The 25078-nt window shown below is 32.6% G+C and overlaps 1 long non-coding RNA gene and 1 other non-coding gene across 3 annotated transcripts in view; both read left to right on the top strand.

Moving 5' to 3' along the window:
• The first annotated feature begins 5854 nt into the window (after positions 1–5854).
• LOC142978507 (uncharacterized) overlaps positions 5855–25078 on the top strand; it is a 31493-nt gene continuing 12269 nt past the window's right edge. For both annotated transcript variants that reach the window (XR_012959763.1, XR_012959762.1), the window contains exons 1-2: positions 5855–6409; positions 17805–17841. This is a non-coding gene — a long non-coding RNA (uncharacterized LOC142978507). The remainder of the gene's footprint in view (positions 6410–17804; positions 17842–25078) is intronic.
• On the top strand, positions 18011–18144 carry LOC142978636 (small nucleolar RNA SNORA16B/SNORA16A family). The gene has a single exon (XR_012959773.1). It is a non-coding gene; the product is annotated as a small nucleolar RNA SNORA16B/SNORA16A family (small nucleolar RNA).

The raw sequence follows: 25078 nt of genomic DNA, 5'->3' as shown, positions 1-25078 counted from the left end.
AACCCCGGGTCCTCTCCACAGATCGTCACTATTACTCCAGGATAGTACGAGAAGCGGTTGAAATCAAAAAACATACCAATTTCAACCGTGAAGAGGGATACCGTTTATCATCTACGTGGAATCCTGTCATCAGCAAGTGCAGCCGTCGCCGGCATGACGTAACGCGCCAGTGTAAAGACGTCGTTAGTGTTGTGTGTCGAAGTACCGACAATTCCGAACAATGTACACTAAGTGAAAACCAAGTGAGGGTAGGCGTCGAAACTCGCGCCGCAAGAAGACGACGCTTAGCAGCCACATCAGTCAGCTCGTGACCACGGTCGTTGTAATGCGATCGAAACGTCGGGCAGCAAATAAGGTATCCTAACCTTTTAATTTCCAATCGCGTATAAGACCCGTTGCATTATAATAATATTATAATGCATATAAAATTATGAAAGTTATTTAAATAATGTCAATGTCAATAATTTAGAGGTCTATCTTGATCTATTCTCACGCCAAGACGAGCCTCATATAAAAAAATAATTTTAATTTACATTTGACTGTTATGACCGTTATAAATATAAATTCTCTAACAAATCCATACTAATATTATAAATGCGAAAGTAACTCTGTCTGTCTGTCTGTCTGTCTGTCTGTCTGTCTGTCTGTCTGCTACTCAATCACGCCTAAACTACTGAACCAATTTGCATGAAATTTGGAATGGAGATATTTTGATAACTGAGAAAGGACATAGGCTATATATCATCACGCTACGACCAAAAGAAGCAGAGTACCAGTAATTAATGTTACAAAAACGGGGGAAAATTTCACCCATTCCCTTTTATTGGACGCAAGCGAAGTTGCGCGGGTCAGCTAGTACATTATAAGGAAAAATCATCAAAAATAACCAAATCAATTAACCACATTTCTTTACTAAAATGTTAATCAAAACTAAGAATGTTATACTTATCATAATAATTGGATATTACCATTTTTATATTTAAGAAATATGCGAAATTGATCGCCGCACAAAAGAGAATCGTTTTCTAATCATTTCACAATTTAAATGATGATCTAAATAATAAATAAAAGATCATTAAGAATATCAATAAATTATCGTACTAAATAACTTTGCCTACCGATTCCGATCAAATTATAATAAACTGTTTATAAAACATGGCCACACAGGTACTTACATGCTTGTTTACTTGAAATAAAATGTCATTATTGCCTCCACTCATTAAATTAACTGGAAGGCAATTTTTCTTTCCGAAGCTCCCAGTTAATCCAGTCTCCCTGGTCCGACCGGCTCGCGCGCCCCCTGCCGTCAAACACGACTATACGCGCAAATAAAATGCTAATTCACCCAGCGAAATCTGTTTTGATTAAATTTTAAGTAGACAAGACAGATTTTTTCCTTAACAGCTTAAGGCCGGTTCCATAATCGATTCCCAGTCGCATTAATAAACGATTTAATTAATAAAACAGCACGCAACCCGTTTAATACGACCTGAGACTCGACTCGCACGGACGTGCGGCGCTGCGTAGCGGCGAGTAGACGAACTAAACTCCAAACAACCCCTTTCACTCAGTGCTGCCACCCTTAAAGAGAAAGTTTGGAGAATGCTTTTCCTTCCCTAAAAGTTCCGCTATTCACCGCTAGGTGGCAGTGACACATAACGTCCCGAAGCATTCGCGTCACGGCTCATGCATGTGTGCGTGACAGAGCGAGACCGCGAGTGAAAAATAAAAAAGGAGTAAAATAGACAGCAATATGTGTGTATACAAAGGCGTGGTTACGTGCATGCAAGCATTTTTTTTATCGCAAAAATGGCCGGAACTTTACACTTTTCGCATTAGACTATAAAGTCGCAACTACATTAGACGCTTTATAGCGTGAACTCTATGTCGTGTGGTTAAGGTCGAAAATCATAAGTTTGATTTGTTGAAATTGCGTTTAGAAGTTGGAGTGTGGCAAAATAATTGGCGTCACCGGCGTCGCGGCGTCACTAGAAAGAGAGGCTATAACGCAGCTAGCGTCGCGTCAGAGCGGTGCCCACCGACGACCGTTAGAAGGAGGGGGATGGCGAGTCAGCGAACGAGTCCGTTAGAGAGAGACGTCGCGAAAAAAATGTCCGAAAAAAGCTGTTTTCACTAAAGGTGCGCGCCGCGATAGAAATTACAGAAACATGGGCGCGGTTTAAAAAATGTCAGGGGCGCCTGCGCCCTCGGTAAAAAGCCGGTGCGGAAGTAAAGGGGGAAAGAGACGTTGTTAGTGGGCATTATGTGACGAGTTGCAGTGGTGTGACGCGCCGCGCGCGGTCGCCACTCGCTACAACAAAAACAAAAACCGCTAATTATTGCGATTAATAAGCGAACACCGGTGTCGTTGTTTCGCGCGGGCGACGCAAGTGATGCCTCATTCTAATCGTACTCGCCGTATTCGTTCATGTGCTGTGTTTAGTTTTATCACGTTTTTGAGGTAAATATTCCGGTTAATTCGTAAATAACCTCTAAATTACGAGTGAGGGCGACGTGTGAGCCGTGTTGTTTGTTCGATACTGACTGCAGTCTGACTGCGCCGTTTTCCCGCTAAAACTGGTAATGAACAAAACTACAAAACGAGTTTTTTGTGACCATTGATGACGAGTGAAAATTACCGTATAACGATCGACAAACTGTGAAAATTGTTAAAGAAATTGGTAAACACGACGTTGCTAGCGATGGTGAATGTAAAGGAGCATCTGACGAAACAGAAAACTAACTAAAAAGTATGTTAAAAATAGGCAAAAGTATTAGCAAAGTTAACAAAAGTAGGTTTGCTAACCGCTCAATTATCACTTTCAAATAAGTCTTTGAAATATTTAGTACTTTTAAGATATGGGAAGTGCTAATAGCTGAAATCGTTGTTAGTAAACACAAGACAAAATTGTGAACTTGAAATTTTCGCCTACACGAAATTTACGCACTGAAACGTGATTAGTGAAACGGTAAAGTAAATAAATGATAGCGTAAACTTATCTTTATGATGTGTAATTTCTAGTACCGTGTAAGATAAATACTGTCCCGTCTGTAGCTGATAGTCTAGTTTTAGAAAATTTTGAAAACTGAAACTGACGGAAAAATGTATTTCAAAGTGTAAAAATAACGTCAAAATGTTAACCTTTTGAAACTCACGTAGTTTAAAAATATAAAATAATTCGTGTAGTAAAAAATAGTTGTTAAAAATAACAGTGTTTTTACAGTCATGTTGAAAACCACAGGTGCGTTTGTAGAAAGTAGTTATAATCTTGAAAAAAGTGTGACATTGTAAGAATATATTTTTATCAACAATGTGACGTATCTTACTGATATTGAGTCAGGTGAGACGATATTTTTATCAGAGTCTTCAATTCTTTGTTTTTTTCTTTAAAAACACTTTATTCAAATCGTTAAGAGACCTTTTTTGGAAATGTCCCTTTTGGATTTCATTGATCAGTTACGAGGATGATATTTTCAGTGCAAAGAAATAGCAGTGAGTTTTTAAATGGTACAGAATTTTGCTTTCAGTCTCCCGAATTCAATTAAAATTAAACCCAGTTCGAATTCTTCTCTAGATAAAAATATCTATGGTGTCCATATTTGCTACTCGTTTGCTACTTATAAGTGGTATGAAAAGTGTATTTTCCCATTAACACAGATTATGGCAGGTAAAACCCATAACCACAATTTTTGGTAAATATTTAGTCAATAACAAGTTGTTTGTTTCCTTATTATTTTTAAATGATCAAATAATACTTAAATTTCATTTCACGACTAACCTTCAAAGGTTAGTCGTGAAATGAAATTTAAGTCTTACACTCAAATTTTACCTCTCAGTCGGAAAAGATCTTCAATAAAATACATCCAATAATCTTGACGCAAAACTAAATTTGCATGTGGATATTATTAAAATGCTTAAAGTCCACAAAATAAAATATATTTACGAGCAATAAATAAACGCGTTTAATGTCAGAAAATGATATATAACAGAAAGTAACACACGAAGTTATTATAAAGATTGCAACACGAGTCTTTAACGAAATGTTGAATGTTGAATCAAGTCAATTCGCAATCAATTATTGTCGATATCAGATTAACACTGTTTTCCTGTTATTAACAGACCATATCTGATTATGTGCATATAAATAGATAGCATTAATTTTATCAATTCATATAATTTATTACATAATTACTACTGAATCCGCTGATGAACTAACGAGACCATCGACTGTGAAATTTCTAACGAAATTCCTCTAAAAAGTCGATGCATGTTGTTTTCTTAGTATTTCTTCTGTCTGCTTATCAGGCTTTTAAGAGATTAATTTGTTCAAGCGACTGCATTAAACATTTCATAATCTTTGTCTTAAATGTTAAATATTTTCTTGCCTAATGGAACCGACTTGATGTACGCTTACCTATTAACTCCAACGATCGTATAACATGTTCGGTTGTAAAATCTAATTCAAACAGTTTCTTTAATGGGCTTGTTTAGCCAACTTTCATAAGATTCTCATCAGCATATCTTCGTTACTAATTAAGTTTATTACGATGATACCGTAAGGGACCCGTCACAAAAATACCAAATCTCCACTAATTGATGTTATAAATGCGAAAGTGTGTATTCATTCGTTTCTCTGTCACAACTTGAATAAACAAATTTTCACATTATCGATTTGGGTGAAGCTTTCGACACGGTATAGCACGTAGAGCTTCGTAGAGTGGTCCACGTGGCCGAATAGAGCACAGTTAGCGCATAATAAATTAGCTACAACACCTGTGTCTACACTCTAGGCATTAAATCATCCTGCTAAAGCATCAGAATCAAGTTTTTTTTAAACTTAAAACCAGTCGAATAAATAAACTGGCTGGTTGGACCCACTAGTCACCGAATACCCAATAGAAATTCGTAAATTTGAAATTTGAATTGCGAACGTGGGCCCGTGTGTGGGTGTCCGTTCTCCCATTACCAACTGTGTAAACGATTTTCTCTCGATTTGACGATTACATTTTATTCGTCATAACAGAATCGAGTTGTTTACACGAATAAGGTCTTTAAACTCTTTATGTCTAACATTCATGCTTATAATCTGTAAATCAGCCAGTTATATGTTTTCTTGTTTCCTATTGGTTTCTTGTTATTTGTGTGCATCTTAATTTTTTTTAAGTGCTCTACCCAATTGTACAAATTCTGGACAAAAAAGTCACTGTTTTGTCTGCTTTACACTTAACGAGAAATAAAGCCAATATCAAAAACTTAACTCATTTTTGATTCCACATTGTCGGTCGTCTGAAAATGAAATGATAAATGTTTAATTAAATACTGACAATGCCTTCATATTAACTTCTCAGGTAGTAATGTGAGCTTCGATGTCGAGTAAATTAAGCCGACCGATATTCACTGATCCATGAATACGTGTCAATTAATAATTTTCAATGTAAGAAGAGACGAACCGTTTGTACGCCACATGTCGTGGAACATACCATTTGGCTGAAATGAAAGAGAATGAAACAGAGCTCCCTTTATTTAAATTTCAAGATAGCACTTCTCATCTACGTGTACTTACAAAGTCTGACACTACGCCACTATTGCATCGCCCAGCGTTTAAAGACACACATGCGTTACGCGGCTCAACTACCGATGATCTTCCCTCTCTGTCTGGCGCGCGGCCGAGGTAACGCGCTCTCTGTCTACACGCACGATCTGATGTCGGTCGCACGTCGCGGTTCGGTCGTCACATCCCTCGGCTCGTATAGCTATCGCATAGGAGCTAGATTGGCGCGTCGCGTATTCAAAATAGGAACGTTAGTAATGGAGTGGTGTACGGCGTACGGTGGGGTGGATGTGTGTGTGCGAGAGAGCCAGCGACCCTCCCCCGCACCGCCGCCCCCGCTAGCCGGCGACGCCAGCCGAGCGAGTGGCGCGCGTTTACACAATCCGTTGGTTCGGAGCGCGGGCGACACTCGCGTTGCACGCGTGGCGTCTTCTTGTGACGACGATCGACGCGCGAACACGTATCGACAATTTTTTTTAACATCTTGAAACTCATGCGAGTTCAGCGCGCCTTCAGCGGTTTTGGAACTCCTTATAAGAATTTACGTTCCAATATAATTATTGGAATAGATGTTCAAAATCATGATATTTAGATATCTAATATTTCAGTGCGGCTGCTAAAGTGATTTGAATATAGAAGATATTGAAAACTTTTTTTTTAATAAAAAATGGAAAAATATTTTCAAGTTCCTTTTTTTAATAAGGAAACAGAAATAAAAAATAAAGAAAAACTGGATAATATTGTGATAGAAAATTTCGAAGTGACGATTAGTGGTACAGTGTCCAAGGAACAAGAGGCCCAAAATACAGTGCCATAATTAGTAATAAAAAAGAAAAAATCTACAGCAACAATATGTGGTGAGTATTTTTTTTTACATTTTTGTAAAGTGAGTGTTCTATACTATACCCCTATCGACAACTATAGTTCCGTCGGATAATCGCGACTTAGAAAAAATAGCTTAATCGTTTTTGAGGCTTTTTAATAAAATGGAATTTTAAGTATTCAATAAAAGTCAAAAGTTTAAGTTGTAAAAAAGTGACAATAAAAAAGACGTTCACTTTAATCGTCGCCGCACGCATCGTGTTTTTGTGTGTCAACTTTTTTGTTACAAGTTAACAAAAAACTGGCCGATGTTTTTATAAATGAATTACATCGACCGTAAAAAAAACAGTTATCGAATAGTTAAATTGTTGGCCTAGCAACATTTTTTTTCACAGTTTATGAAATATTTTTTACAAAAAATAAAAATTTTAGTTTTTGAAATTAAATATTTTTGTACAAAAAATTTTTAGTGCAATAAAAAAATATTACATTTTATTTTTTCGGTTTCAAAATGAAACATGTTCTGAAACTGAAATATAATGTTCAACGCCACTTATCAATTCGGTTAGCAACAGCAAAAGTGGGTGATAAAAAGTCACATGTTTTTATCAAGCTACAATTTTAACATTCGAACCAGTGCCCTTATCGTGCTCAAATGAAGAAAAAAATGTACAACGACATTTCGAATTTAAATAAAACTAACATTTATCACAAGCTCCATATTTTTTTTAATACTTTTTTATTCTGATTTTTTTTATAAAGTTTCATGTTTTAAAAAATCTTGATTTTGTATTGCTAAAATTTTATTAACATTCTTATTTTTTTCTATAAAATTATATAATCGTGACCAGCATTGTTATATTATTAGAATAATCTGTTTCGTATAAAATATTATCTTGTTGACCTTTTAACTTATCGTGTTTTCGCCAAAGGTGATTTTCGTTACTCTCGTGCAGATACTTACCAATGTTATTATAACTTAGTTCTATCGACGGTGTAAAAAACTAAACGAATAAACGCTTATAAAGTAAAATATATTTAGTTAACAATTTAGAAAAACAACTCCGCCACATTGTAAGTCCTTATTTGTGTTGCCACGCTGTAGAATAAACAGAAAAAAGTTTAATTACTGATTAAATACGACACATTTTACCGTTTCGGTGCCACACCATTTTTAGCCGTACCCTTAATTATATCGTATCCTAAAAATTCAACTTAAGAAACTCGTATAATTAATACTTTTCCACAAACTGCTAGAAAAACTTGTTTGTCTAATGTAGAAAAATTGTCGGCGGCAACTGTGTAGACAATATCTACTTTGTCTTAACCTATTATTAACGGTCATCAACAATGAGGCTAACACTTGCCATGGACGCCAATTACGTTCATACTCGTACAAAAACAACTGACATCACATTGAAAAGTAACAGTTACGTATCACAACAACAACAAGTGGAATAGGTGAACGTTCCCAAATGTAATTTGCCTTTAATTTAAAAGTTAACAGGCACTTTTCGAACCAAAAACGGATAATGAGTAAACATCTGTTTCGGTTCCAGTGTCGACTGTACATGGAATCAGACTCGTGATATTCCAGTCACATTTTACAGTTCTGTGTACGACCGTACCGCGAGATATGCAATCGTGCGCCCACATATTATATGTTTTTATATCGAAATAATTTGGGTGTGTTGCACGAAAAATATCGGCTATTATAAGATTGTAAACGCGGAATTATTAATTTAGTTTGGCCCTGGGCAACCTTTTATTTTTTTCGGCCTTAAGGCTTATCGTGACTTCACATTGGACCTTATCTCGAAGCTTTGGGCGATTTTTTTCGAAAGTTGATCGATTTTAGTTTTATGAGCGCGGATGTTATAGATGTTTTCAGTTGGACGGTTGATGATTGATGGAGGCACGCTAATGATCTGTGCACTCAGTCTGCTGTGTTCATACGGTACAACGGTACTACACTCATAAATTTCATTGTTGGAGTTTTAGCGTTACTTGTGGTGAACACGACGGAAATGCTTACGTTTTGCTCGATTTTTTTTACTTTTTTGCTCATTTTTGCAATCGTTAATTAGACGGTTTATCTTAAATCGGACGTTATAATTGGTATACTTACTTTATCGAATCCTGTTTGAATGATAACCATGCAAGTGTGTATGAAGATATAAATCAGTTGGTCGTTTCTCGTTATTATTAATATCTGTACGGCCCGCGGGGACAGGCTGGATCGTTAGTCTCCAAGTGCAGCCCAGGTTCGAGTCCCGGCTGCTAATTATTATTTATGAGTACTTCTTATCTTTACCCTGAGGCTGATAGAAAGTATGGGATAAGAAAGTTTCTAACTATTAACTACTAATTGATAAATGTATTTTTAATTACTCAACGCTGTGTTGCCTTATATTTCATACCATAGGCCTTTTTGTGGTTGAAAAGTAAGAAAAGAGTCCGCTCCCAATAGCACAGATAGTAAATTCATATAAGCCGGACTAAGGACAAAAGTCAGTGAAATTAAAATTTTGAAACAACCAAAAAATATTTTTGAATCATTTTTGCTTTTCTATGGAGTTTTTACATGAATGTAGTCGACCCAAAAATAATTATTGTGTCGAATAGGTTGTTCTTAAAATTCCAATAAGTACTTATATTTACAAGAAATAAAAACGGCTTACATAAAACTATAATTTGAAACACACTTTTTATAAAAACAATATTACTCTGGAGATAATATCGGTCTTTTTTAATGTTATCTTTAATAACTAATTAATATTAAAAATAAACTCACCCTAGTTAATATTTTTGTAAATAGTTAACAAATAATTTTAATGCACAAAAACGCATTTTGGTGGAACCCGTAGACGGTATAAAAAGTAAAAAAAAAACAATTTTATGTTTTCAATTCGAAACAATTAATAATAAAATAACGTATTTTTTCGCTTCTGTATCTTATATATATATAAACAATAATATAATAATTCTCATTTATTTCATTGGCACCTTTTCTGCACTCCGGTCGGCAGCCATTTTAGCTGCAATTAAATATAATACCGCCCATTTCATAAATGTGTTCGTATTTATCTTGTTTGTATGTCTGTCTGTTTATATATAATTGTTTTTACAATTACACCGGTATTAAGTAGCTGTAAAGTTGTTAATTTGACATTTTGTATTGTGTTTCGCTAGTGATTGTATCAGTAGTTTCAACCGTGACATAATAATATTCATTTTCTATACGCTGTTAGTTGAACGTACTTTATATTTTTGCTGAGTGATTTTTTTTTTTAATTAAAAGGTCATTTAAGGTCACATTTTTTTCCAAAAAATAATTGACTTTTAAATTCTAATTTACAAATAAAGGACAGTAAAATATTGACAATGATAAATTTACGTCTTGTTTCCATAACGGTAGGTAGAGACTTAAACTTAATATAAAATATTTAATTAGTACAAACCTTTGACTTTTATCTTAGTCATAATTTTGTTGCAGTAAGAAAAAAGGCGTCAAGTTAAAGGTAATAAATTAGCGTTTTTATAGTCCATATTAATTTCAATCACGGTTTTTATTGAAACAATGTTCGCACTTTGAAACACCCACGAGATGCGATTTTGTATTGAATGAAAAACATTTGACATTCAAAAGGTCTTGTATAAAAGGTTGAGGCAATACACCAATACATTGTAAAATTTTTGTAGTACCTACAATAAATTATGTTGTACATAAAATATTGATTTTACTTCTTAATTAACGTCTCTACAATTGATTGTAAACCGTTTTCTTTTTTAAATTAAACTCTAATATTCAAGAATATAATAGTATTTTTAGCTGCTAAGTTATTTTTTGATAAGTACACATCATAATAATGTAAGGATAAGAACCAAGTGGCACTCACTGGCACTAGGATGCCCGTTAGAGGCGCTAAATTTCATAAAAAAATCCTTGACTATTTTTGATGGTTGTCTGTAGTCAGTAGTAGTTGAAAATTGAGTTACAATACTATGTAGTAACCCTGTCCAACATTGTGTGTTGGCCACGCTAAATAAATGTTCAAAATTGACAACACCAACTTCATGTGGTCGCAATATGTTTATTTTATGCGTATTCGCGTTTTGTATCTCAATTTCAACATGTGTATCGTATTTACAGGTCCCTTTGACAAATAACAAAAAACACGTTTTGCCAGTAAATTCTGTTTTAGTGTTTTTTGAAACGGTTATTTTTGGAAAATAACAATGTCGTAATGGAATAAAAATGTTTAATAATTTATTTTAACTAAAATGTATACAATATAATACATGTATGTATATGTATGACAAAGTGTAAAAAAATATGTTATTAGTATAGATTCAAAAGAAGTAGAGTTCGTAGTGCTTTCTCTAGTCTCTGCCTACACCTGGGGAAAAAATGGCGCATTTTAATAAATGAATCTATACAATAGTCAAATAAAATACTACAATGTACCTACTCCTTTTCTATTTAAGTTCAAATACAATTAAATTTAACGATGTATTAGCAAGTAATATGTGTAATATTATTTTAAAAGCACATCAATTTATTTTTCAAAATCATTTTTATGTAGAGCCATTTCGCTTTACAAAATCTAAAGGTACGCCCACATTCTCCCAATCAGTTGTTATTACAACAAGTCTGTGTTTTGTCTCGAATATTGCAGATAATAATTTCAACGCGCCTTATCTTGCCAACGAAATTAAATAGTTTATGCTTAGTTTAACTGTCAAGTGCTTACCTTATTTTGATTATAATTTAAAAATAATGAAGCAAAGAAAATTTGTAAAGATCGTACTAAGTGGCGTTTTGTGGTCTCTGCCTACTCCTATAGGAAGAGGCGTGATTTATGTATGTTTGTATCTTTGATTGTATGTATGTATTCATTAAGTCAAGTTTCAATGCACAAAATGTTATACCTAGGGAATTATTAAAAGATATAGAAATATATCTCTTGTCAAATGACTCTTAAATATTGAGTAAGTTTTAAATATGACAAAGTTATAATCCGTTTAATAAATAGGTACCTAAACTATACATTCAGAAATATAAAATTATTATGTTTATTACATTGTAATAACAAATTATAATAATAACTCGTGTTAATTTCATATATAAATGCGTGCGAGGCCATTAACCTTTCAGTAAATGTTATCGTTCGTACTGAAGCACAAATTAATTCGCCCGAAGAAAAAAATAAATAACTTTTTATATTTCTCCAACTGATATTTTATATAAATAGCGTCCGCCATTCATGTTGAATAAATTTACTGTCAAATGACCAATAGACTGACTAAAAAATCATAAATTATACTAATAAGCCGATATTATTTTTACAAAATTCACATTTTACTAGTTAACTAGTATATTTTCATGTCACAAACATAATGTAAGCCGAATTAGCATATTATTAATATAAATTGATTTTATTTTTGATAAAAATCATATATCACTAAACGATATGAAATGTAGCATGTATATAAAATATGTATACATATTTAATAGGAAATGTTGTTGTATTATAGCCTATTGATCAAGTAATAAATATTACAGTAAAAATAAAATAAAATCATATTTTTGTAAAATAGGAGTTTGTTTTAGTTATGGCCATGTTTTATTTATTTGTTCCATTAGATTTGATCAATATAATATATTAGAACGTCCAGGAATATTATAAAGCTTTAGTTATTATATAAAACACAATTCAAAAGATTTCATGGAATTATTAATTATATTTTTTCCAAAAAAAAGTCGCATTTATGAAGTGGCAACTTGTCCAATGGTCACACATACAAAGGCATACAATTTCAATCGACCAATAATCTATAATTACAAAAAGTCCCCACAACAACTTACTATTAAAACTAGCACTCATAAAATTTAATTACCTGATTATTACACGACATTGCAACCAATCACAGATGTTCATGAAATAAATAAAAGCTGTATAATTCGTGTTTCTAGGAATGCAAAATTGCTATAAACTTAACAGTCTGTAGCAAACGTCAAATGACCACAAAATATCGGCTACTGATGATCAATAACGTAGTAATAATACCTTCTTCTATGACATTACGATGCAGCCGGTGGTTAGGCTACCGAGTACGGTAATTCTTGTTGATCACTCGGCTATAGAATATTTTATTATATGTGACGTCAAGGACATGTGATTAATGGCTCCACTTATAATTTTATATATCACTTGCTCAGTTTCAATAATTTTATGATTATTGCATTTTTATTTGACTGTTAAATGACTGAAATATATGTAAGTACATACATATGAAAGTACCTAGGCGTCAACACTTTAAAAAAATGTCTAACTATGTAAATAACTTGTACAACTAATTTCATTACAAAAAAAATAAATGTTTTATAACTATATAATAAAATGAAAGGTTTTAAATTTAACTGTAACGTTAATGTTCATAGTAACAAAGGTTTTATAATGCTATCGATAGATGGCGTTTTATTGTCATACCTTGTATGGTAGAGGAAACATAGATTTAAATTCTTGACACGTGAGTAAATCGAATAGATCAAGTTCATGACTAATGTATTATAGTATGTTATAACTTAGGTATGTTCAATAATTAGTAATAAAAATTATTTAAGTAAGGTTATCTGTTACTCAATCACGGGAAAAGTACGGAACGAATTTTGTCAAAATTTGGATCAAAGATAGTTTTATAACATGTAGGTATTAAGACATTGGGTACTTATGACTCCAAGAAATATTTTATACAGGCGCATTCGTAAGCAGAAAGTAGTACAAAAATATTGGAAAAAAATATTGTTTATCCAACTTCACCATACAAGCAAATATTGGAGGATGTTTGTCGAATATTTGAACACACATTAATCATGGCAACAGTGTTTAATTCGCCAATAGCCAACGTTTGTCCAATAACATGTTGCCTACGCTGGTAGCCTGTGACTCACGAGCGGTCATGGCCAAGAATAGAATTAATGATACCAACTCACACATGTAAAATTGTATTAGGTAATTGTCAAGTTGCGAGTGAAAATGGTAAAATTTATTCTACAATTGTGGATTATTTCGCAATTTTGAAGGAAACTGAAATTAATATTATTGTGACTTACGTGGCTGGCTGTTGTCTGCTAAGTAATGTGTGATCTAAGACTGATCACGCAATGTATACTATACTTCTGTAGAAAATGTAGGTTTACTTATTATTGTAATATATTATTTTAACGAAACGTTTGTTTATTACCCGCGCGTCTCTACATTCGTTCAAAGATTCATCCCCGAAGCATTCAACCTATGGAAGGTAGATTTAAATAAAAGCTTTTGAAGTCGAGTCTTTAGTACGATATAGCCGTGAAGGCGTTTTAAAGAAACAGACATTCGCATTAATAATTTTAACATGTATTTCTTGCACATTGAATATAAGAAAACCACAAAATCTCCAGCATTTTCTAGAAGAGTACAAATAAAACATAATAAAATTGCATACGATGAATCAATTCAACGTATTTGCATTTTAAATTAGTCCATACGACACTGGTTAGTAATAATAGTCTGATAATAACAGGAAACAGCGATTGAAAATTCATTTTATGTTGTCACGATGCGAGCGGTAGAGCAACAACCAGATTGAAATAAATTAGCGTATGGACATGTACGTTTATATTTTACAAGATTTTTTTATCCTATAATGCCCCACTGCTTGACAGAGGCTATAGATACTGTTTTACTGCTGGGCAGAGGCCTCTCCCATTATTTCCAATTATTCGTATTGCCTGATTTGCCTACAAGTTATTGTTGCACAACATATTATTACAATTAGCAATTTAGTGTTTAAAAAGATTATAAACTAATATTATATGTGCTGAGGTAGAGCTGTTATAAATTGTAATGTAGAGTTCTGCTAAACTTGCTCTTTGTAGGAATTCTAAGATCCTATGGAAGTCGCAGCGTCTCTACTTTTGTCTTGCTAGGCCGATTCTACTTACGGCTCGCATATTGAAAGAATAGTGTCTGAAGGATGATGTTGGTGGTTGGTGAAAAAGGTTATGTTATGGTTTTCATTTAGATTTAAAAAAGAGCTAACAATTATATTTATTTTAAGTGAAATTACCTAAACTCTACCTAGACCACCTTTAGAAAATCAAAATTCTCGTTTCTTCTATGAACACATAGGTATAACAACTATAAAATATAGAGCTTTTAGAAGTTGATTGTACAGTTCCACCCAATCACCATGCGGTAACGCAACTACCGAGTTACAAACTAAATTCTTGAGGCTAATAAATAAATACCATTATACGAAAATCTGGTACATGCCAACAGAATATGTAAAGATCTTTAAATTCAATAATTGACGTAAACTGGTAATAAATTGCAATTAAGTTGACAACGGCTATGTTAGCCTTTGTAGGCTAACTTGTGGACTATATAGCCTTTATATAGCCTTTAGTAATTACCTTATCGAATAGCTAGGCTATTTTAATAAGACTGTTATAACGTAGACTATTGTATAATGGGCAAAGTTATAGCCGATATAATGGCTATTTTATTGACATTTCTGAAGTAAATAGATTCGTATGTAAACTGTCGAATTAGTTAGATTTCGATGCAGTTTGAAATAACTTCGGTGGTTTGAATTTAGGTTATATTATAATGAAACTAAATTAATATTATAAATGGAAATATTTTATATTATTATTCTGCTTCTGATGAATAAAGAGTTATTATGAGTTATTATTATGAAATATAGTAACCAGTCTCCCTCGTGGTTATAGTTTGATTGTCATAAAAGAACTGTTCGTAATTAATAATTGAAATGGTTCAATAGCTTCTTTGAGTATTGTTATTTTCATACAATTATAAATGTCTAAGAGTTATAGAATTAAAAACCCCTTGAAACGTTCCCCTTCTTAATTAATACACTTCCTCTTCGAATTATCTAAAAGCTTAACAAAAACACAATAATCAATAGACAAACGCAAAAAAAAACCGGAAATCGATCAGTCCGCATAGAATATACGCGCAAAAAAAAACAAAATTGATATCAAAAGTTCAAATTGAAAAAAGAACATGACCTCATTCTTTAGTTGTCTATTCCCCCGTTTTTTTCTTCGCGTATAAAAGGTTAGTTTTGACAGGTAATTAAACAAAGACAAGCAATAATTCAAGTGTATTGCATAAAAGCATTATTTCTTATTACGTTTTTATAACCATTAAGACTCAAGGGTGCGCCTGACACTTAACAAATAATATTTTTTTGACCTTTCCGTTCAATAATATTATGTGTCAATTTTGATTTTAAAAACTATGAACTTTGTTTTTTCAAAGATCGCGCTCTCCCAACATCTAAGTGGCAATAAATATTCTTAACTAAGTTATAACCATCCTTTCATTTTTGTTACATTCATTATAAACACTCGACTGTCAGTTTTTAAATGCCAAGAGTTAATTCAGCTTACAAATTTTAATTTATTTAAAATTTCCAATGACTCGTACAAATTAATCAAAAAACTTTAATCATCACTATAAACGAGAATTAATTGAAATAACAAGGCATCAAGCGCAAACAAAATAACAATTACTTAAATTAAAAATTCCATAGACAAAAAAGCAATTCATATATTCTATTTGCTGAAGCGTACAAACTTTCTTGCATCGTGTTGGCTGTCAAAACATGTTTGACATAAAGTAACAAGCAATTCATTACTGTCCCTGTTGTACAATAAACCACAATGGAAAGAAATCCATAGCCTACGGCTTGACAATAGATACAATCACATTAAGTGCCGCCTTTTTATTAGACTCCAACTTGTAAACTATTGTAATGTAATTTCCTACTTGAGGCGCGTCTTCGAGTGTTCTTTATTTGAAATACGCGGGATTTTTTTTTCTTTTTATTTTTGAGCATTGATATTGTTCGTTTTAATAGTTTTTATTTGACCTTTTAATCAATGTGGAAAAAAAAACTATGATGTGAATAAAGTTTCGTTGTGCTTTTCTTCCAGTAGACTTGCCGTAGTTTTATTTTTTCTGCTCTAATATTAATTTCCAAGCGGCCGTTGCCATATTGCGGGCATTTCTAGGAAGTCAAGTTTAGCAACTTGATATTTTAATAAAGTTTTGAGCTACAATGTTGCGCCGTAAGTTCAAGGCAAACGGCATCACATTACCTACAACATAATCTTCGTGTAGATAGAAATATGTTAAAAAAACGTGTTTTTTATTAAACTTCGTATTTCTAGAGAATAAATCTACTAGTTTATTTGATAAAGCTTTTATAAATCGTTGAATTTAAAGCCAACGTTATTTATGTCGTGTTCAATAGTAATGTAACGTATTTTATTTTCTCACGATTTAATACATATGGAACACGAACGGTAGTTGAATAAGAGAATTATTGCTTACAGCTCACAATTTGTCATTGCAGTGACAAAAACAAAAAAATAACATTTAGAAAAATTATAAATGCGAAAATTGTAAAGAATAAAAAATTTAAATGGCAACTGTTTACGCATGCAACGCGATTACGATGCGCGAACATTAGTACGGGTTAACCCTTGAAAAGCTGATGCAAATTAACGCATAAATAAATAATGTATGGGCCCCGCACATAGATATCAACGAGCGATAACTCCGTTTAGACAAAGATGGATGGTCAAATAAGATTTGTTGACACCTTCGCGCGATAAAATTTTTAATAAATCATCTGCCTCGCTTCGATTATTTATAAATGTAATTGGTCGATGTATACGATACAATCTTTATTCCGTGTTTCGGAAGGCACGTTAAATTGTTAATTGTCAGTTTCAAAGATCTTTGACAGTCGTTAGTCAGAAGCTTGAAAGTCTGACAACCAGTCTTACCGAAGGGTATCGTGTTATAACCTAGGTAACTGGGTTGTGGAGGTCCGATAGGTAGGCGCTCCACGTAAAATACTAGTAGCCAGTGTTAATCGACTAATAAACGTACCGAGGTAATCGCTCGTAGACATAAAATGTCATTTAAAAATAAAATCTCATTAAATAATCGTAGTACCTACTTCGGTTTGGCAAAATAAGCGATTGTAAAAGTCTTTGCAAGTGGTGTGTCGCGCTTTTCAAAGTGCTCCAGTCACGATATTTGCCCGCCTTTTGAATAATGGAGAACAAAAATTGTTCAGCATTTAATATTACCCGTTTTTTCTTGCTGTAAAAGGGTTGTCACACGCCAAAACACGTTTAGCAATCTAGGTAATACTTGAAATACGGCTACTAGCCGACTCGGTATCACTTTACATAATTTATAGAGTTTTGCATTCACTATTTCGTTTGAAAAAAGGATTTATATAAAATACGCTAAGTCGATATTTTAGATTAACAGTTGACACTGCAATTTTAGTAATAAAAAACAAGAATAAAAATTTAAAGTGTATTTTTTATTGTTACAGATAGTGGACGACATCAAACAACTACAGAGAATACAAGGTAATTATCATCTTTTAAAATAAAAAAGAAAAACAAGAAAATTGTTCTTGTAGAATATGGTCCGCATTTTCGCTTCGTATTGGACTGTTGGCATCAGCCCAGTGGCTACGGTTTTATTAGTAAGCGCGGCGCGTCGCAGGATCGCGTCTCAATTGTGACCGTATGTACTTTTAGGCCTTTCGAAGCTACATATTTGTTTCATAGAATATGGTAGTCAAAAAAGGCCAACATTAAATGTTCCTAGTAACGGTCGCGGGTTAGATCAATTGTATCTTCTTCGTATTACCAACGGGATCTACATTTTTCTTATATATATTATTATTTCTACTTAAATTGGCCATAATGTGCAGTATTTTATTATTGATATTTTTTTGTTACAAAACATATTTTTTTTATTAAACTAGGTATAATAAGGTTTGATATTTTACCGTCAATATTTCAATCAGTTTTCTTTTTGAATTGACCTTTTTTAAAACGACTTTATTTTGGTTGAAGTTGTAATTAAAATAAAAATACTAACACGATTGAGTTATTACGTTTAGGAATATGATATCTTGATCGTTATTGAAATGCCAGTTATTATACCTAATTCTCATAAATGCCAAATAACATTACCTATTGAAAATTAAGATATTATTTTTTTATTTTTGATTTTTTAAATAGCGCAAAGAAACTAATTGCACAATATTGGGTATTCTGGAGAGGAAAAAGTGGGGCCTTTGCCCAGCTAAAAAAGTATTTAAAGAAAATAGTTGTTTTGCTTTTATTAGTATAAGAAACGAGTCTTAAACTTATCGTGAAATGTTAGGTATTACGTTATCAGATAACGATAACACGTGTCTGCAATAACCTTCAGAGAGAAAGTTAGATAACACATTGATTGATAGCTAGATATACGTTCCACTTATCAAATCCGTCAGTAATCGGAAGAATTTCACCTTAACACGTCCTAACACCTCCAAGGTTACATTGTATTGACATTTAACTGACACCTACCTTTTTTATTGCAAACTTTTTGCAGTCGTTTGTACAAAAAAAAAACAATTTCAGGTCAAAATAATTAGAGTCCGTGCATTGTTCTCTTTTCAAACGTATGAGTCAGGCAATCTAAAATAATTGTCTTGTGCTTTTTTGTTTTAAAAAAAAAAGGTAAACCATACCAAAATGGCGGCAATAATTCATTCGTTAATACAATGTTTCACCCATTATCCCTATTTCTTTGTGTGGCACAGCCGGTCTAACCCTTCACTGGCATACGGTGTCTTCTATACCCCCGACTTTCACATCCTTCCTGTTTTAAATGTATTCATAACATAAAAAAACTAATGCGTATCATTTGACGGGCTGTAGACAAAAGCCCACTGCCTATTGTCAAGTTAAAAGGATTTTTTTGTCGTCTTCGGAATTGGATCGAAAGATGCAACTGATAGTTTGCTTACTACTTTCGGTTTTATTTAATATTTGTAAACGATCTTTTTTTTGTTTTCGTTTCCGATTTACGACTTTTTGTAGTTTAGGTTTCTAGAGACTTTAGACATCTATGTGCTAGGGAGATTAGCGATTCAAGTTATGACAGATTTCTCTTGCGACTAACGAAATTTCATTTCTGAAATTGAGTACCTACTGTGCAAAGGTATTAAACACAAGTATGCGTATATTGCATATGGTAGTAAAATAACACATTTTACAGCAGAAACGTTAATAGAATAGTGATCAAGTAAATATGCAGTACTCAACTTTAACAACAACTTATTAACATAACTACATTCAATATTACCGCACCTTATTATAAGTTATCTAACAAAATTGCAACAAAATATTATTGAATTGACTACATCGTTAACTTCTCACCGGAACCCTTTCAAACGTCGTCTTACAAACCACCACAAAGTGCCCCATTGTACCATCCCTTATCTATAACAATAAACTACCGTACATTAAAATGTAAGCTACTTTGAATAAAGCATCCCATTGTAAATATTATAAATATTATGCTAATGCGATAAAAGAATATTTTTGACTTGGTCGTTGTGACCAGGTGTCGTATAGAAAGGGTTAAGGGAATATCTACCGACCCACCGTGCTCAATCATTTATTAAGATTTGTTCCATTGTTTAGCATGGGATTCCCATGCATGCATGCGTAATTTATGTGAGAAGAGCCAGTGATATATTTTCGTTTCTAATGTACGCATGAATGTGATCTAAGACGGTTCATTGGTCATTATTTTATGGATTAATTTTTATTTTTGGTGTCAAGATTTATGACGATCGTTGGAATGTGTTTCGTTAAAGGATTATGTATGTAGATCTTGCATCGTAAAATATCTTCACGTTTTTAGACTTTACGTTTTATTACTGGTATTAAGCGGTAAAAACGGATCAACAGCATAATATTCCAAAGATTTATGCAAAAATTGAGATGTAACATAAACTTAAATGTCATTTGTAGAATGCCACAAAAAAATAATGACACTATTCTAAATTGAATTTGAATCTAAATTGTTTTTTTTTTTATTTAAACGCTGTGACGATTTCCGTAAGCAGCCAGGCGGCGCCGTCAAAATGGTATGAGGTTGGAAAATGATGCAATTATTACGTTAACTGTCATCTTGTGGTGAATCTTTGTAATTTCTGTAATCAAACATTACTGTAATTGTAATTTATTAGCTTTGCTGCTTGTTTACTTTGTTCATTTCGAAACGTCGTTTATTTTTTAAAATAAATCGTGACGATTGAAGTTCAATCATTTTTCATAGCCATTAAAATCTGAATTAGGTAGGTAAGTTACTAATAGGTTTTTAAATGATGTATTTGACTTTGCTACCTGTACTTTTTATTTGACATTCAAAGGTTTAAACCGCATTTAACGTGATTTTCGATAAAAACATTACCGACCATCGCGTATCAAGTACATTGCTGCGTTAACGTTACGTGTTAATCACTATATTCTAACAGAGCAAGCAATATACAGCCTTGGCTTTCGTAGTTGTCAACAGATATACGTAAAGCCGCGAAATAAAAAAAAAAAATATAAATATTTATTTAAAGAACAAAGAGTTTTAATACAAAGAAATGCAACAGAAATATCGTTCGTTGGATAATTGAGGCTGTTTCCTTCCAATCCCATGTGTTTAATGATGTAATTGCTTTAAAAATACGAAATTATACCTTCTGCATACAACTCGTTGTTAAGAGTTTTGCACGTTGAAGCACGAAGTTTTCAAACCTGCCAAGTTGTACACGGCAAGTGAAGGGTGGTATTTTTGTTTTGCCATTTTGTCAAATGTCTCAATACGATGTAATTATGAAATTTACTGTAATTTTAATGAGTTAATTTTGTCATTTTGTGGTACTAAGAAAAAAACGCTAATTTTAGAATACACGTAACATGCATATTTTCGTTACTTTATTTCAAAGTTTATAATATATTTTTTTTATGGAGTTAAAAATTATTTTAGTACCTACGATTTTTGCGATGTATTTTTCTATTAAATAAAATATAGGTTAAAAGCATTTGTTTTCGATGTGCCTACGTGATTATTACCCTATGTTCCTGTTCAAAACAATGGCTATTATAATAGAACAATAATTATATTTATGAACGATTTTATTTGCCTGTTTTATGTCATGTTCAGGAAGGATGTGGACGCCATTATTATTTTATTTTGTTACACTTCATATTCTAATATTATTATAACGCTGTGGGTGGTGGAAGCCATTTTGAAACAAAACTAGTAAAATGACTTGTCATTTTAATTAAAGTCGAGAAATATGTTTCCATTAAAATGCTATTTAAAACTGCTTATTTCATTTTTCTATCAAAAATACAACTAATTTTAAATGTATAAAAATTATTTTCAACTAGATAACCTCCTCCTTTTTTTAAAGTCGGTTAACTAATATAATTTATGTTTCATAATAATATTTCGAAATACATTTTATTCAAACTATACTTTTTAAAACACAAACCTCTTTCATTCAACTCACAATCTCGATATAAACATTCGAAATTCAAAAAGTTTAGTTGAACTCACGTACACTAAACGTATGTTAATATCGCTTTACACATATGGCCGTGCACAGCTGTTCTTTACTATTCTTATGCAAAGCATTTCGTTTTATCCGTTGTACTATAACCAGTAGTCTGTACTCCACACGTGGAAGGTACCTATATAAAGATTTTTTTCAAACTGATACGAAATGCACGTGTACAAATAATGGTGTATGTACAATGACCTTTGACATTTATGTTTAAAAAAATAGAACACAGATCAGTTTGGCTCTTTGGTACATTCAGCCAGGTTTTATAAATACATTATTTAAATATTGTAATAAAATGAACGTATTTTTTTAAATGCAATTATGTAATATTAAGGTGATTAAATCAGGAATTCTTACTCATTTTGAATTCAAATACTTGAATTGTGGAAAACCTTAAGTTTATTTTATTTAATTTGGAATTAGTTTTGATATGCTACGATCAGCGTTTAGTTGCAAATTCTCCTTTCTTCCAGCTCAGCTCCCGCACTAAGAATTGCTCTTGTGTCTTTAACTTTAACAAACATACAAACAACGGACACAAAATACAATCAGACACGAAACAATTGTTTGTGGATGGCAAAAATAATTGTTCCGTGTGGGAATCGAACTCAAAAATAAAGTTCATTTTTTATACAAATAAGACAAAAAAATGCAACTTAAACAGATCACTATAACGTTAATATATTCAAATATTTCACATTCGAGTATTATTAATTAGACGTGACGCAACTTTCGTTCAGTTAACTTGAACAAACACTTGTGTGAAGAAACATGGTGTTTTATGGCTGCCATAAATTATTTACGAGTGTGCTGTTACGACGGCCTGTCTTCATTACCAATACTCTTTCAACTGGCAAAAGCTATTATAAACTGAACCGTTTCGGTAAGGACTTGTTATATTCAAATAGAAGGCTAAGTAAGTACAGCCCCGCCATCTCTCAGGTTAAGCTATACATGCCGAGGTTTGTCAGTGGATGGGTGACCATATTAAACATACCTAGTTTCGTAAATGTGTTATTTTATGGGTCCCGGCTGTTAGTTTCAAAGATCTTTGATAGTCGTTACCAGTAGTTAGAAGCTTGAATATCTGACAACCAGTCTTACCGAAGGGTATCGTGTTATAACCCAGTTAACGGGGTTGTGGAAGACTGACAGGCAGTCGCAGTAAGAGATTGGTAGACGTCTCTAACATAAGTAACAAAAAAGACTAGACTAAAGATAAAATTAATATTCAAATATTTAATACTTATATCTGCATTATGCAAAATGACTTGACGCTTTTTTCTATACACGTGTTCACGAAACTCAAAAATTAAAAACTATTTTTGTAAATCCGAACGTTCGTTTTAAAAATAGAAACAATTATTAGCAATAATTCTATCAAACCAGTATTTTTTTTTCTTTCACGGTCAAGCGTATAGGTATAATTCATCATAGAGTTTGTACTTGTTGTTAACCAAGTTTGGGTACAAGGAAAACTAAATGTTTTTTGTATGACCAGTATTTTATACGTTAGTTACTGCTTATTTTTAGAATACTAAAGTTTCGGTTATTAAACTCCCTTGAACCGTAATGGAAATTTACTATAACCCCTTCAAAATTTAACCACGAATTTGAATAACAAAAGGTTTAGTTTAACTACTTACTTTCGTAAAAGTTATTTTTAGATACTTCTTTGTTACAAAAATAGATAAGTTTTAATTCAAAAGTGATTAAGACTATAATTATATGAAAATTATCTTTCAAGTATGTACGATTTGAAACAAAGAACTCAAATTAAATGCACCGAGACTGACAGTGTTAATTAGTTGCAAATTCTTTAGCCATATCTTTTATCACCGAAAACTATTTCAAATTTAATATATTTTTTGCTCATTAATAAAAAGTTTTAAAGATTAATACCTTAATTTATTTAAACGGCAAATTAATGCAGTGTCGATTTTTTTTTAAGGAAAATTATTATTGCACGTATTCGAAATTTGAACAAGCTGCTTACGTCAGTGTAAGTCAATGACCAATGACTAGAAATGTCTGTCCACTTTTATGAAGAATACAGTCGCATTCGAAATTTAAAATTGGCACGTGCAGATTTCATTGGCGGTTAATCGATAAATCTATGCCTCTACTGAAAAGTCCGATTTGGACGAGAATAAGATAAGGAATTTAACTGCACTCCCCTTTTCCTATTGCTATTATTGACAGACCATTTTTCTGAACATTTGTTAAGTGTAGGTACTTAACACATTTTCGACAAAATCGGACGTATATCCTTTTTCACTACAGGCACAGAAATGACAGCACATCATATCAATTTTTAACCCTCAAGACTAAAATTTGACGTCGTTTGAAATTAACTAATGGAGTCTAAATACGTAAGTGCAGTACATAGCTTGTTAGCTATACAATGAGGTCCGCATGTTCTCTCATTACATTCCCGCTTCATGTATTTTGTCATTTAATTTGGTTGCTTCCTCAATAAAATTTTATAGGCGTTAATTAAAGGGGCCAAGGGGACCATGCGACCGCGATAAGCGAATACTTTCTCACTTTATTTCACAAAATGGCCTTCTTTAATATATGCGGTTAGTTTTTGCAAAGAAATGGACACCTGACGGATGTCTAAATGTGTTGAATTTAAAAATAAAAACCGGCCAAGTGCGATTCGGAATCACGCACGAAGGGTTCCGTACCAAAAAATACGAAAATATCACGTTTATTGTACCCCTTTAGTGCGTTATAGCTGAAATACGTCATTAATTGTAAAAAATTCAGCTTTTTAGCTATCACGCTTTATGAGATTACAGCCTGGAGACAGACAGCGGAAGCTTAGTAACAGGATCCCGTTTTTACCTTTTAGACACGGAATCCTAAAAAGAAATGACTAGTTTTGACGAACAACTTCTTGTCTTAAGTACTTTATTTATCGTTGTATTAGTGCTATTATCTGATCGACTACTTTACTTGTCAAAATTTATCTGTGCATGTTTTCTGTGTGATGATATAATACGCTTTGTTCGGCACAATGTCAAATATTTTTCACATTATTCAATGCCCTTTGTCTATAGATTTCAGTGTATACCGTTTATTGAATCGTTAATTATTCATAGCTGTTATAAACACCACAATTTAATTGTCCACGTCAGTTTTTAATCAACTTTTGTAATTGTAAAGTAAATTGATGATTGTTATCTTAA

Source organism: Anticarsia gemmatalis, chromosome 14 (assembly GCF_050436995.1).
Source record: "Anticarsia gemmatalis isolate Benzon Research Colony breed Stoneville strain chromosome 14, ilAntGemm2 primary, whole genome shotgun sequence".
NCBI classification, from domain to species: domain Eukaryota; kingdom Metazoa; phylum Arthropoda; class Insecta; order Lepidoptera; family Erebidae; genus Anticarsia; species Anticarsia gemmatalis.
The sequence above is the reverse complement of the archived record's forward strand: the minus strand, read 5'-3'. Positions and strand labels throughout refer to the sequence as shown.